Below are 12,711 nucleotides of genomic sequence, written 5' to 3'. Positions count from 1 at the left end.
GGCAGAAGCAGTGGTTCACTCCACAAATAGCCGCAGTGGCTGGAGATGGGCTGATCTGAAACCAGGAACCAGGAGCTTTTTCTGCGTCTCCCATATGGGTGCAGGGGCTCAAGGACTTGGGCCTTCTCCTACTGTTTTCCCAGGCCATAGCAGAGAGCTGGATCATAAGTGGAGCAGCCGGGACTTGAACCAGTACCCATATGGCATGGCAGAACTGCAGGAGGTATCTTTACCAGCTACACCACAGTGCCAACCCCCAGATTAATTATTTTTAACACCCACATATAAGAGAGAATATGTGGTATTCATCTTTTGTGTCTGGCTTAATTTAATTTAATGAATCTCCAATTCCATCCATTTTGCTGCTGGTAATATTTCATTTTTCCTATGACTGAAGATATTCCATTATGATTATATACCACATTTTCTTTATCCATTCACCTATTAATGGACAAATAGGTTGACTCCACAGTTTAGTTACTGTGACTTTTGTGGGAATGAACACGGGAGTGAAGGTATCTCTTTGATAAACTGATTTCATTTCCTTCAAAGGTACACACAGATGTGAGATATCTGGTTAATAAGGCAGGTGCACTTTTAGTTTTTTTGAGGAAACTCCTTCTGCTCTCCTAATATCTCTTCTACAATGGAATCCCATCAACAGTAAACAGGAGACTCCCTTTTCTCCACCTCTTCAACTGCATTTGTTTTATTTTGTCCTTCTGATATTAGCCATTTTATAAACATCATAAACTACATCAACATAATGAAGAACCAAAATCATATGGTTATCCAAGTAGATACAGAGAAAGCATTTGATAAGATTCAATATCCTTTCATGATAAAAGAAAAACCTTCACAAAATAGATATAGAGGGAAATACCTCGAAATTATAAAGCCTATATCATAGTGAATGGGAAAAGATGAAATCCTTTTCCTTCAGATCTGGAAGGTGACAAGGATGTCCTCTTTTCACCACTTATATCCCACAAAGTACTGGAAACAATAGCAAGAGTAATTAGGGAGGAGAAATAAATAAAGGTATCAAAATTGGAAAGGAGGAAGTAAAAATATATATGTGACTTTATTTGGAAAGCCTGTACTGGCTTTTCACTGGAACCCAGAAGTATTCCCTTCTCATAATGGTAATAAAAGCCTGCGTGTTTGTGTCTATCAAAGCTCCAGGTTACATTACTGGGCAATGACACTTCTGGGAGTGAATGTACGTTCTGTATTCAGCCAACTGCTTCAAGTACAGATTCGCTGGCCATCTGTGCTTTTCCACAAAACTGCACTCTTCCACTGAAAGATCCCGAAATTCACGCTTTTGGCTGAAGAAGAGGTAGATAGTGGCAGTGAAATGAAGGAGCCAGGTTGAAAGGCAATCAGAGCGGTGGAAGTTGGCCCTCTTGAGCATGTCCACTATGTCGAGGTTCATGGAGGCCAGCTCCCGGCTGGGCGTGCTGTGCAGATGTGCTGCAGTCTAGACACCTGGATCTCCGCACAGAGCAGCAGACACATTGCCTGGAAGATGCCCGCTGGACAACACGAGTCTGTGTAAAGGTACTCTAAAAACGACAAGAAAGTCTCCTTGGAAATGCTGTAGAGGGGGATCAGGACACTCTTGTCTTCCGTAGACTTAACACTGCCGCCATCACCTCACAGTGGGCAGGCACCGACGCACCTTGTATTTCGAAGACGACATCAGCAAGCATGGGTTTGTTAAGGAAAAACGTGAGGGCAGTGTTGTAAAACACGAGGCTTCCTGGCTTGACAGGTTTTGCAATTCTGGTGTTTTTCTTTCCCGGTGTTTTTTAAATGCATTTTAATTTTCTCCATCACATTGGAAACAGCCCCCAGAGTCTTTCAACTTCCTCCTGATACCGTCCTCCAATTCTTCGCACTGAGAAGCACCTGAGGATAGATGAAGCGCAGGCTGTGGGTGAGGCACGCGCAGCTGCGGGTTGCCCGAGGGCTCCACATCGCGGTCCTGGGTGGGGCGCACGGTGCTGGCGTCCTGCATGTCGGTGGGGCTCTTGACGTCGAACAGCAGCGTGAAGACGCGGCTCACGGCGCACAGCACGATCTTGTGCTCCTGCAGGTCTGTGTGGAAGGACACCACGTCCACACAGCGGCGGGTGAAGTCGCGTTGTTAGTACGACACTTCCGCCTTCAGCGCCGGCATTTTTCCGGTTGTTCAAGCTGAGGTGGTCTAACTCCGTGAAAGGAGCTGCTCATTTTTCTTTTCTTCATTTTTTCCACGTATCTTCTGATTCAAGGCTTGGATCGGGAAATACTCCAGCATGCCTCCCAAGTACTTCCCGATGTAGACGTCCTCGAGGCTGGGCAGCGCCAGGTAGGTGGCTCCTAGCTCCTTGGCAAGATGGATGCCTTTAGTGGTGGCGCCGCAGCTCTCTTGGTCTGAGGTGCACAGTGGGTACGTGCAAGGTAATTCTTCATTTTTGTTTTCTGGTGCCAGCAGCAGCAATGATTCCCAGAACTGAATTCAGTGCTCTCTTAGGCGCTGGTGTGGTACTCAGTGAACACGGACTGCAGGATCCTGCCGGCCCATGTTCAGCAACAAGCTGCTTTCGTCCCCTTAGACCAGCGGGCTCCTCCCCAGGTACGTGCGGTTGTCCTGGTGGAGCGCGTACCCCTCGTTCCCCAGCACCACGATGTGGATAGACAGGATCTCCAGTCGCGGGGACGGGCGGCGCCTGGGGGCCGGGTGGCTGCCCACAGCAGGTCGGGCCTGGCAGCAACGTGTTTACATGCAGTGCACTCATCCCCATGGCGGCCCCTCGTGCGCCTCCACCGCGGCGCTGCAGAGGCACAGTGGGGCCTTGGGAACCAGCAGTGGGCAGGAGACTTTTTATTACTGTTTCAACATGATTATTTGTTATTTGTTTCTTCAAGTTTTCTGCTTCTTCATGGTTCCGTTTTGGTAAATTATGTGAGTGAAGAAATTTATCAATTTCTTCTAAGTTTTTCAAGTTTTTGATGTCTAGTTGTTAATGTTCCTAATAATAAAATTTCTGGTATATCAATTATTTTTTATTTTCTAGAAGATTGATTTATTTTGAAACTCAGATTAGAGAGAGGGAGAAATAAAGAGAGATTGACCCTCCATCCACTGGTTGACTCCCCAGATGGCTGTAATTGCCAGTGCTGGGACAGGCTGAAGCAGGAGCCAGCAACTTCATCTGGGCCCCAACTGGGTGGCAGGGGCACAGGTACTTGAGACAGCTTCTGCTGTTTTACTAGGCCATTAGCAGGGAGCTGGATTGGAAGTGGAGCAGCCAGCACACGAACTGGTGCACAGACTGGATTCTGGCATTGTAGGTGGAGGCTTTACCCATCATACCACAATGCTAGCCTCCTGGAGTTTTAATATCTTATTCTCTCATTTTATTTATTTGAGCCTCCCTTTTTCTTACCCTAGTTAACATTTTATTGTTTCTTTTAAATTTTTTTCAAAAATCAACTCTTCATGTCGTTAATCTTTTTATGTTTATGTTTCTATTTCATTTATTTCTGCTCTGATCTTAATTTCTTCCCCAACTGTCTTTGTGCTTGGTTTGTTTTTCTATGGCCTTGATATACATAGTTAGGTTGCTTATTTTGTATCTTTCTATTTTTGAGGCATTTAACCACCTGAAGTGACAGTTTTAATTTTCTGTATTTGTCTGATGATTTCTAGTGTGGACCTTCTTGGTGGCTGCTGGAAAAGTAGGCAGAAAATGGGGTATATTACTTTGTCAGGGTTGCCATAAAAATTACCAAAGGTGGTATAAGTTGAAGTACAGACATTTGCTTCTCATACTTTTAGAGGTTGAAAGTCCAGGATTAGCAGGTTTGGTTTCTTTAAAGCCCTCTCTCTAACTTCTAGTCAGCTACCCTCCTGCTGTGTTCTCACGTGATATTTCCTCTGGCCTTGTGCATGTTTGGTGTCTCCTTACAAACACACACTCCTTACGAGGCCAAACTCTTAAGGTACCATTTTTATCTCCTTAAGGACCCTGTGTCCAAGTACAGTCACACTGGGGGTTAGGTCTCTAAGATGTGAATTTTGTGGAAACACAAGTCAGTCCATCACTTTGAGAAGAGCCCCAGTGCTCTGCCTCACAGGCATCCAGTTCTGAAGACAGCTTAACACTGAAATGAGGGCCAGGTTGCATCAGTATTATTTTCAGTGATATGGGCACATGTGCACACACACACACATACACAGGCAACCATGTGCTTATACACAGAGTGTAGTGGGCATGTCTGATGGTAGTGAACATGTAATGTAAACACAAAAGCTGTAACACGGGCTATTAGGAAGCATTAAAATGAGTGAAATCAGAAAAAATTATAACATCTTCAGTTACATAAAGTTATGCATAATATATAATGTTTATAGCTCCTAATAGGAAAACACAAAAGTATGAGAAACAACAAAAAGAAAACAAAAACTTAGACAATTGGAGCAATCTTGTTTAATATTGCCCAAAACTAACACTTGGAACCATATGATACCTAGGAACCATACATTTCCAGAAAGCATAAATAAAGTACCATTGAAGAAAAAACTATTAGTTAATGCTTCAGACTTTCTCAGATTATCTACTAAATTAACAGCATGGTGAATCATGAAGGATTTTCAGATTACACCTGGGCTGATTTTATCATTTCAATGAATATGATGATGATGATTGCAGGATTTAAAATAAAAATTTTAATTTATAATCATATAGGTCATCTTAGCACCCACAAAATCTCCAATGCATATAAAATAATAATGTGAGTCATTCACATGATACCTAAAAAATTTGATTGAATTTGAATATTAATATACTAGCTAATGCACATTATATGTTATAATTAGAAACATAATTCACAAGCCAGTAAGCATGTGAGCATTAACACTGTGTGATTCCTATAGAGACTTCTGTCATCACAGTGTAAGTAACTGTGTGGACCCTCATTCCACTGAAATGAATTTTAAATATTTAAAAACAAATCAAAAAGCCAACAATTGAAAATTTGCATTAATAGTCCCAAAGATATACAGCAAATGAAGAAACATTTACTGAAGAAAATCTAATAAGCTCCACTAAGAAAATGAAGATCCAGTGACAGTTGAATGAAGACCCGCATCCTCCTCCCTCTTCCCAGCTCAGTGAAATGGAAACTCCACTCCAGACCCGTGCAGCTGGGAGCACAGGGCTCCGTATCCTGCCGGCTGCCAGTTGAGGGTCTAATTTTTCTGGTTGGACAAGACATCTTCATTTTTACTCCTACCCCCTGGCGGCTCCTGCTGGAAATATGTTCTGAATCAGTGGTGCTGGGACGTAGGGCCCAGATTCCACTTGAGTGATAGACGTCCCTTACTGTATATAAGAACAGCCAGATCCAACCAACTATTACATGCAATGTTCACAGTAGGCAAATATACAGAAATTAGTACATTTTTATGGCCTAAAGTTGCAGGGATTGGTGATAGTAAGAATATAGCTTAAGGCACGTTTCTTTTAGAGGTGCTAAAATTACCCTAAAACTGACAATGGTGATGGTTGCACATATCTGTGAAAACCATCGAATTGAGTGTGCACTGCTAATGAAGCATCATATGGTGAATGAGTTGTATTTCTAGCTCAGTAGAGCTGTTTAAGAATGCTACATAATTCCTGATAACTTTTTAAAAGTTGTACTGAATAATTTAAAATTCATTTGTAATATTTTACTGTAGTATTCTAAATTCAAATCCACCTAAATTGTGATGTCATTTGGGTATGACACAGTGTGTATTTATGGGTAGCTATGGACGTAAATGCCTGAATACATATGTGCAGCATATAAACCATCCATATATTTCCTGGGTATCCCCTGGAGAATAGACCTAACACATCATAACTCTCCTCTACTTGAGTGAAAACCATATGAAATTCTGCATTTTTTTAATTCCTGGTTTTCCTTCTTAAAAATTAGTTCTTATGCTGTATTGATGTTTATCCCTAATGCTCATAGCAAATGATACAACTTCCAGGAAAGTGGAGATCTGAGCTTTACATGGCCCACACACTTATTTATCAGATTTCCCAGAGTGGTCAAGATTTGAATGACGCTACTTTATCTCACCCATAAAATATCAGAGGGTAATTCTGGAAGTTTTCCATCAAGGTTTTTGCAAGGGAAACAGACTAGATTATGAAGGATGGTAAGGGCTGATGATATGTTATTTACTGGAAGGGTCTTAAAAGTATGGCCTGTGGGGAGAGTATAACCTATCAAATCTGTGTACAAGCTCACTAACACATATAACTTCATTCTGCACTCATTACTTACAGATTTGGAGCTCTTTCAAAGCTAGTTTGTCAGTATGTTTCTTATCTAGAGCTCTGCTAATGCTCCCTATATCTGGATAATTCCTTTTGGTAGCATGGGAAGAATTTGTCAGAGTTGTTCTGCCAGATATGAAAGATAAAACAGGGCTGGTATTGTGGCATAACAGGCTAAGCCTCCACCTGTGACAGCAGCATTCCATATCAGTGCAGGTTCCAGACCAGGGTGCTCCACTTCTGATCCAGCTCCCTGCAATGTGCCTGGGAAAGCAGTGGAAGATGACCCATGTACATGGGCCCATGCCCCAGTGTGGGAGATCTGGAAGAAGCTCCTGGCTTCAGCCTGGCCAGGCCCAAACATAACATTGGTGAATAAGCTAGCAAATGGAAAATTTCTTTTTTTCTCTCCTTCTCCCTCCCTCCTCTCTAACTCTGCCTTCCAAATAAACAAAATAAACCTTTTTAAAAGAGAGATAGAGAGAAGAAGCAAGTTATATTGAAACACAGGCAATAAGTGCCACGTAAGTGTGGCCCATGCCAATGATTTGTAGATGTCAGGCAAGTGAATTTTTGACTAGTGTTCTCTGTTTTTCCACAGCTAATTCAAAGTTCATGTTTGTTTTTGAGACCAGTTTTAGGAACTGTGATCAATTAGTACAAATATTTCTTTAGAAAACATTGACTTAAATATACTCCCCCCCACCAATGTATTCTGTGAATTGTGAGAGTTCCAAAGTTGATAATTCAAATTTTTCTCACTCAAGGCCAGTAATCATACTGAAAACAATACTGAAAATCATACATACAGCATGCAGTATACCAAAAGCTACAGAAAAAATTGGTCTATTTTCCATTATTTAAAATAAGAAAATTATACTGCATCTTATCTTACTACAAGTCAGTTTCTTAAAACATAAACAAAATGCAATACAGAGCACAAATATAAGTAAAAGCTTAAAATATAGTTTAATGACTCCATATAATTTCTTTATGCAGGTCACATGACCTCTTAGTGACACCAACCTTGCTAAAATCCATCTGGTTGGCATATACGTTGCTTATGAAAATTTCCACATGTGATTTTGAAGTTCTTTTGTTTGTATTTGGCATGCAATTTAATTCTCTCTCACCTACTCATTAATATGAAGCATTTGATGCATAAGAAATTAACAAAACATCTTACTGTGTGAAAAAATGATCATTTTGTTTTTAATTCTGAGTCAGCATTTTGGGGTTGGCTCAGCTGGGCAGTTTCCATGCTTTGTTCCCTGGGATCACACATGAGAGTTAGTCAGCTGGTGCCTTGATGTAGGCTGGTTTCTTGATATGGATTCATTCACATGTCTGGTGGTTTGTGCTGGTTCTTGACTATGTCCTGCATCTGCAGCAAGCAAGCCCCAGGCTTCGTCACAAAATAACAGTATTCCAAGAAGGGAAACACAAGTAGGAGAACACATTTCAACATTATCCTTGCATTTATGGTCACTGTGGCCTAGTAGGTTAAGTATTTGCCTGCAGCACCAGCATCCCATATAGGTACAGGTTCAAGTCCCAGCTACTCCATTTGCAATTCAGCTCCCTGATAATGGCCTAGAAAAACAATGGAAGATGGCCCAAGTGCTTGGGCCCCTGAACCTGCATGGAAGACCCAGAATAAGCTCCTGACTACTGGTTTCAGATTGGCCCAACTCTGGCTGTTTCGAGAGTGACCCAGCAGATGGAAGACCCCTCTCTCTTCTCCCTCTGTAGCTCTGCCTCTTAAATAAATAGATAATTTTTAAAATAAAAAATTAAATTCATGTTAGATTCACTAGAGCTTTAAAATAAAAATATTTTATAAAGTTATGATTGCACCATAATTTATTGATGTCCCATTGGCTAAAGCAACTGAAATTCCAAAGCCAAGAGTTGTGAAGAGGAATGATAAGAAGGTATGGATTCAGGATTCAGGGAGGTGTGTCCTTTAAAATCATTCTGAAAATGTATATTATAATAGCAAAATATTACGTCTATTTTGCCTTCATATGTGTGTGGAGGGATGTCGGACTGCAAGATGTATATTTTATGTGAAATATAAGACATAAACACAAGAATTATTCTATTAAAACATTAATGTGGAGTTCTTTGTGGTTTGCCTGTATTAATAGGAAAAAACTTAATGTACCCACTGCAGTATAAATGGTAGTGATAGCACAGTTCTCTAATCTATATGGAGTGGATACTAGCAATTACCTGACTCAAAGCACTGAAAAAAATCTGGATTTTTCTTGATTTCTCACTCTTTATAAGGTCTGATCTCATCTACTGCCAAATCCTACTGCTTTTGTTTCTTTGTTTTTAAAATAGTATTCTGATTCAGTATATATAAAGTAGCAAGAGCTTTGGGTACTCAAAAACAAACACAGACTTTCTTTTTTACATCAGAAGTGCAACTCTTGGCACAGCCCGATGGTGTGTTAGCTCAGCGCTGTAGGTGTGGCTTAGATGGCAGATTTAGATGGCAGTGTGAGAAAGCTTTCAGCAGTTAGCTGGACACATCTGAAAAAGAGTTAAGAGAAAGATAAACAAAGAATTATAGCAGGGAGCACAGATTTCACTAATTTGTATATTTTGTTTCTATAAATATATGTCAGTGGTTTTATCTTTAGTTTGTATGTTTATAGCTCAGATATAACTTCTGTTTTCACATTCTTCAAAGATTATGTCGTGTTATTTTTGGTTAATTATTCAAACAGTATCAGGGAAAGAATTGGGGATTTTGCCTAGCAATTAAGATACAAGTTATGATGCCACATCCCCACATGAGTACTCGAATTCAACTCATAATTACAACTTTCTGATAAAGAGGACCCTAGGAGGAAGTAATGATAACTGAAGAATTCAGGTTTCTGCCATCAATGTAGGTGATCTAAATGGCATTGCTGTCTCCTAAATATAGCCAAACCTTCCCGCCACTGCTTTAGGCATTTAAGGGAGTAAAGCAAGTGGATAGGAACTTTCTCTCTCTGTCTCTCTCTTTCTCTCTCTTCCCACACCCTCTCTTCTCCTCGGTGTGTGTGTGTGTGTGTGTGTGTGTGTGTGTATGAATACATTAAAAGTGAATACATTTAAAAGATTTTTTAATGAATAGAGAATATAGATTTATATATAGTCCTAATTATGATTAAAATATGCACATACTAAAATTTGACCATTTAACTGTTTTAGCCTTACAGATCAGTGGCATTAAGTTTATTTACCTTTCTCTGTAACTATTGCCATTATATACAGAATTTTTTCATCTTTCCCAGATGAAACTGTCTGTGCATCAAACACTAATTCCCCATTACACTTGACCAGTGACCCTGACAATCACTGGTCTGATTTCTATCTGAATTTGTCTCCTCTAAGTTCTTCACACAAGCGAAGTTATACAATATCTGTCATCCTGTTAGAGGCTTGTGTCTCTAAGTTCCATCCATTTTGCATCATTCGTCAGGATATGTTGGCTTTCACAAGCTCAGACAGCAGGCTACTGTATGTTGCTATCGTATGAATACAACTTGTCTCCTACAAAATGTGTGTTGGGGGTTTAATTCCCATTTTAAGGTATTAAGAGTATGGGAAATTAGTCTGATTAAGGTGGTCAGATGGGGAGCCTTTGGAAATGATTGAGATTAGAAAAGATAAAGTGATTATGGTTAGACTAGAGGGAGCACACGTTTTCTTCCAGTACACACCTCCATGGGAGGCCCTGTGCCCGCATAACTCTGCCAGCAAGAAGTTTCCCATCAGATGTGGCTCCTACCCTTTGATAAAAATTATGAGCCAAGATAAATCTCTTTTCTTTACAATTTACCTAGATTGTAGTATTGTGGTATTAACAAGAGAAAAAATATACATGCATACATTATGTATATACTATGTTTTGTTTAATGTTTTCCCTCCATGGAAGGTTGGCTTGCTCCACATTTTGTCTGCTGTGAATGATGCTGGCTTGAAAATGCACATTCAAAGATCAGTTCTAGTGCCTGCTGTCACTTATTCAGGGTGTATCCCCAGTAGAGGAATTATTACATCATATGGTTATTCTTTTTGATTCTGTCAGGAATCTCTATAATGTCTTCCAGATCAGCTTCAATACTTTCTGTTCTAAACCAGTAATGTATTAGAATCTAATTTTCTCCCCATCCTCACCAACACTTGTAATTTTTTATTTTTTATAATTATCATTTAATTATCAATTATAATTTTAATTATTAATTTTTATAGTTATTTCAATTATCATTTTAAATATCATTAATCATTATTAATTATTTTGATTATCATTTTAATGAGTAAAGTGGTTTTCATTTACATTTTCCTAATGATCAGTGAAGTTGAATATCTTTTCATGTGTATATCACTTATTTGGCTATCAAAATTATTATATAATCATTGTCCATTTTTAAATCTTCTTTTGTTTTTGAGTTCTAAGATTTTTCTAATATAAAAAATTCTCAATTTAATATGTTTCTAATTTATGTACCATATTTTGTCCCTAATGTTTTTATCAGCATTCTGGATATACCAAGTTTTCTTGGCTTAGCAAGTTGACTGACTTAGATTCCACTTCAAATGTAGAATAGTAAAGAAAGTCTCACTTTTAATCTACTACAAATGTCATTGCTACAATTGTTCATGAAGCACTCTAATTTTCCTTGTGATTTCTCTTTCAATCATTGATTATTTAATAATTAATTACTTAATTTCAAAATAGTTGAGGCTCTTCTGGATTTGTCTTTTTCTTTTTCTTTTTTCTTTTTCTTTTCTTTTCTTTTCTTTTTTTTTTTGACAGGCAGAGTGGATAGTGAGAGAGAGAGAGAGAGAGAGAGACAGAAAGGTCTTCCTTTTGCCGTTGGTTCACTCTCCAATGGCCGCCACAGCTGGCGCGCTGCGGCCGGCGCACCGCACTGATCCGATGGCAGGAACCAGGTGCTTCTCCTGGTCTCCCATGTGGGTGCAGGGCCCAAGCACTTGGGCCATCCTCCACTGCCTTCCGGGGCCACAGCAGAGAGCGGGCCTGGAAGAGGGGCAACCGGGAAAGAATCTGGCACCCCAACCGGGACTAGAACCTGGTGTGCCAGAACCGCTAGGTAGAGGATTAGCCTGTTGAGCTGTGGTGCTGGCCTGTTTTTTTCTTTTTGATCTCTAATTTAATTCCATGTGGTCAGAGAACACACTAGGCTAATCCTCCACCTGCGGCACTGACACTCTGGGTTCTAGTCCCGTTTGGGGAGCCTGTTCTGTCCCGGTTGCTCCTCTTCCAGTCCAGCTCTCTGCTGTGGCCCGGGAAGGCAGTAGAGGATGGCCCAAGTGCTTGGGCTCTGCACCCGCATGGGAGACCAGGAGGAAGCACCTGGTTCCTGGCTTTGGATTGGCGAAGTGCCAGCCATAGCGGCCACTTGGGGGATGAACCAATGGAAAAAGGAAGACCTTTCTGTCTCTCTCTCTCTCACTGTCTAACTCTGCCTGTCAAAAAAATTCCATTTTTAGCCTTGTTTTTTAGTCAACATATGTTCTGTCTTGGTGAGAGTTCCATATATTGCTTTGTAAATGTCATCAGGCCAATATATTGTCAGTCAGTCTGACTGATTCATTATCTGGTTGTTCCATCAATTACTACAAAGCTATCTTAATTATACAACTTTAATCTTGCACTTTTTATTTTCCCATTTAGTTCTATAATTTTATGTCATTCCCTTTGAGGCTTTGTTTTTAGGCACATACATTGTTAAATCACCTGTACAGATGATCCAATTATTATGAAATGACATGCTTTTTCTGTGGTAATGTTTTTTGTGATGACTTTTTTATCTGCTTCTAAGATATTCCCTTGTCTGTTTAATGATTTCTATTTGCTTAGAGTATCAGGTTCCCCAGCCCCTTTTTTAAACTTTCCGTCAGTTTGTGCACTGTATTTCAAGTACAACACTTACAAATAGCATATTGAAAAGTCTTAGTTTTTAAATCAAGTCTAGCAATCTCTGCCTTAAATATTTAGATCATTTCCTTTTAAGCTGATTACTGATATAGTTGAAATTATGTCTCCTATTTGTCTTTAAGTTTCTGTTTGTCTAACCTGATTTATTCCTGTTTCTTCTTTGTTACCTTCTTTTTTCTAATTTTTAATATTCAATCTTGGTTTTTCTACCAACTCATAGCTCTATGACGTATACTGATATGTCTTCCACAAAATACATAAGTGGAAACTGTAAATCCCAAGCAGCTATTCTTGGAGACAAGATCATCAAATAGGTCATTAAAGTTTACTGATACCATACATGTGGCCCCTAACCCACTTTAACTGATGTCTTTGTACAAGACATCTGTGATGGCAGCACACTTTGGAATGGCCATAATGTCA

At 39.7% G+C, this 12,711-nt stretch overlaps 1 pseudogene; it reads right to left on the bottom strand.

Annotated features, from left to right (window-relative positions):
- Nucleotides 1–671: 671 nt before the first annotated feature.
- On the bottom strand, nt 672–2,767 carry LOC100356665 (rho-related BTB domain-containing protein 3 pseudogene; annotated as a pseudogene).
- Nucleotides 2,768–12,711: the final 9,944 nt, after the last annotated feature.

The sequence above is a fragment of the Oryctolagus cuniculus genome, chromosome 16 (genome assembly GCF_051225735.1).
Source record: "Oryctolagus cuniculus isolate XC-2025 breed Fujian yellow rabbit chromosome 16, ASM5122573v1, whole genome shotgun sequence".
NCBI classification, from domain to species: Eukaryota; Metazoa; Chordata; class Mammalia; order Lagomorpha; family Leporidae; genus Oryctolagus; species Oryctolagus cuniculus.
Note: the sequence above shows the minus strand (reverse complement) of the source record. Positions and strands in the feature narration are given on the sequence as shown.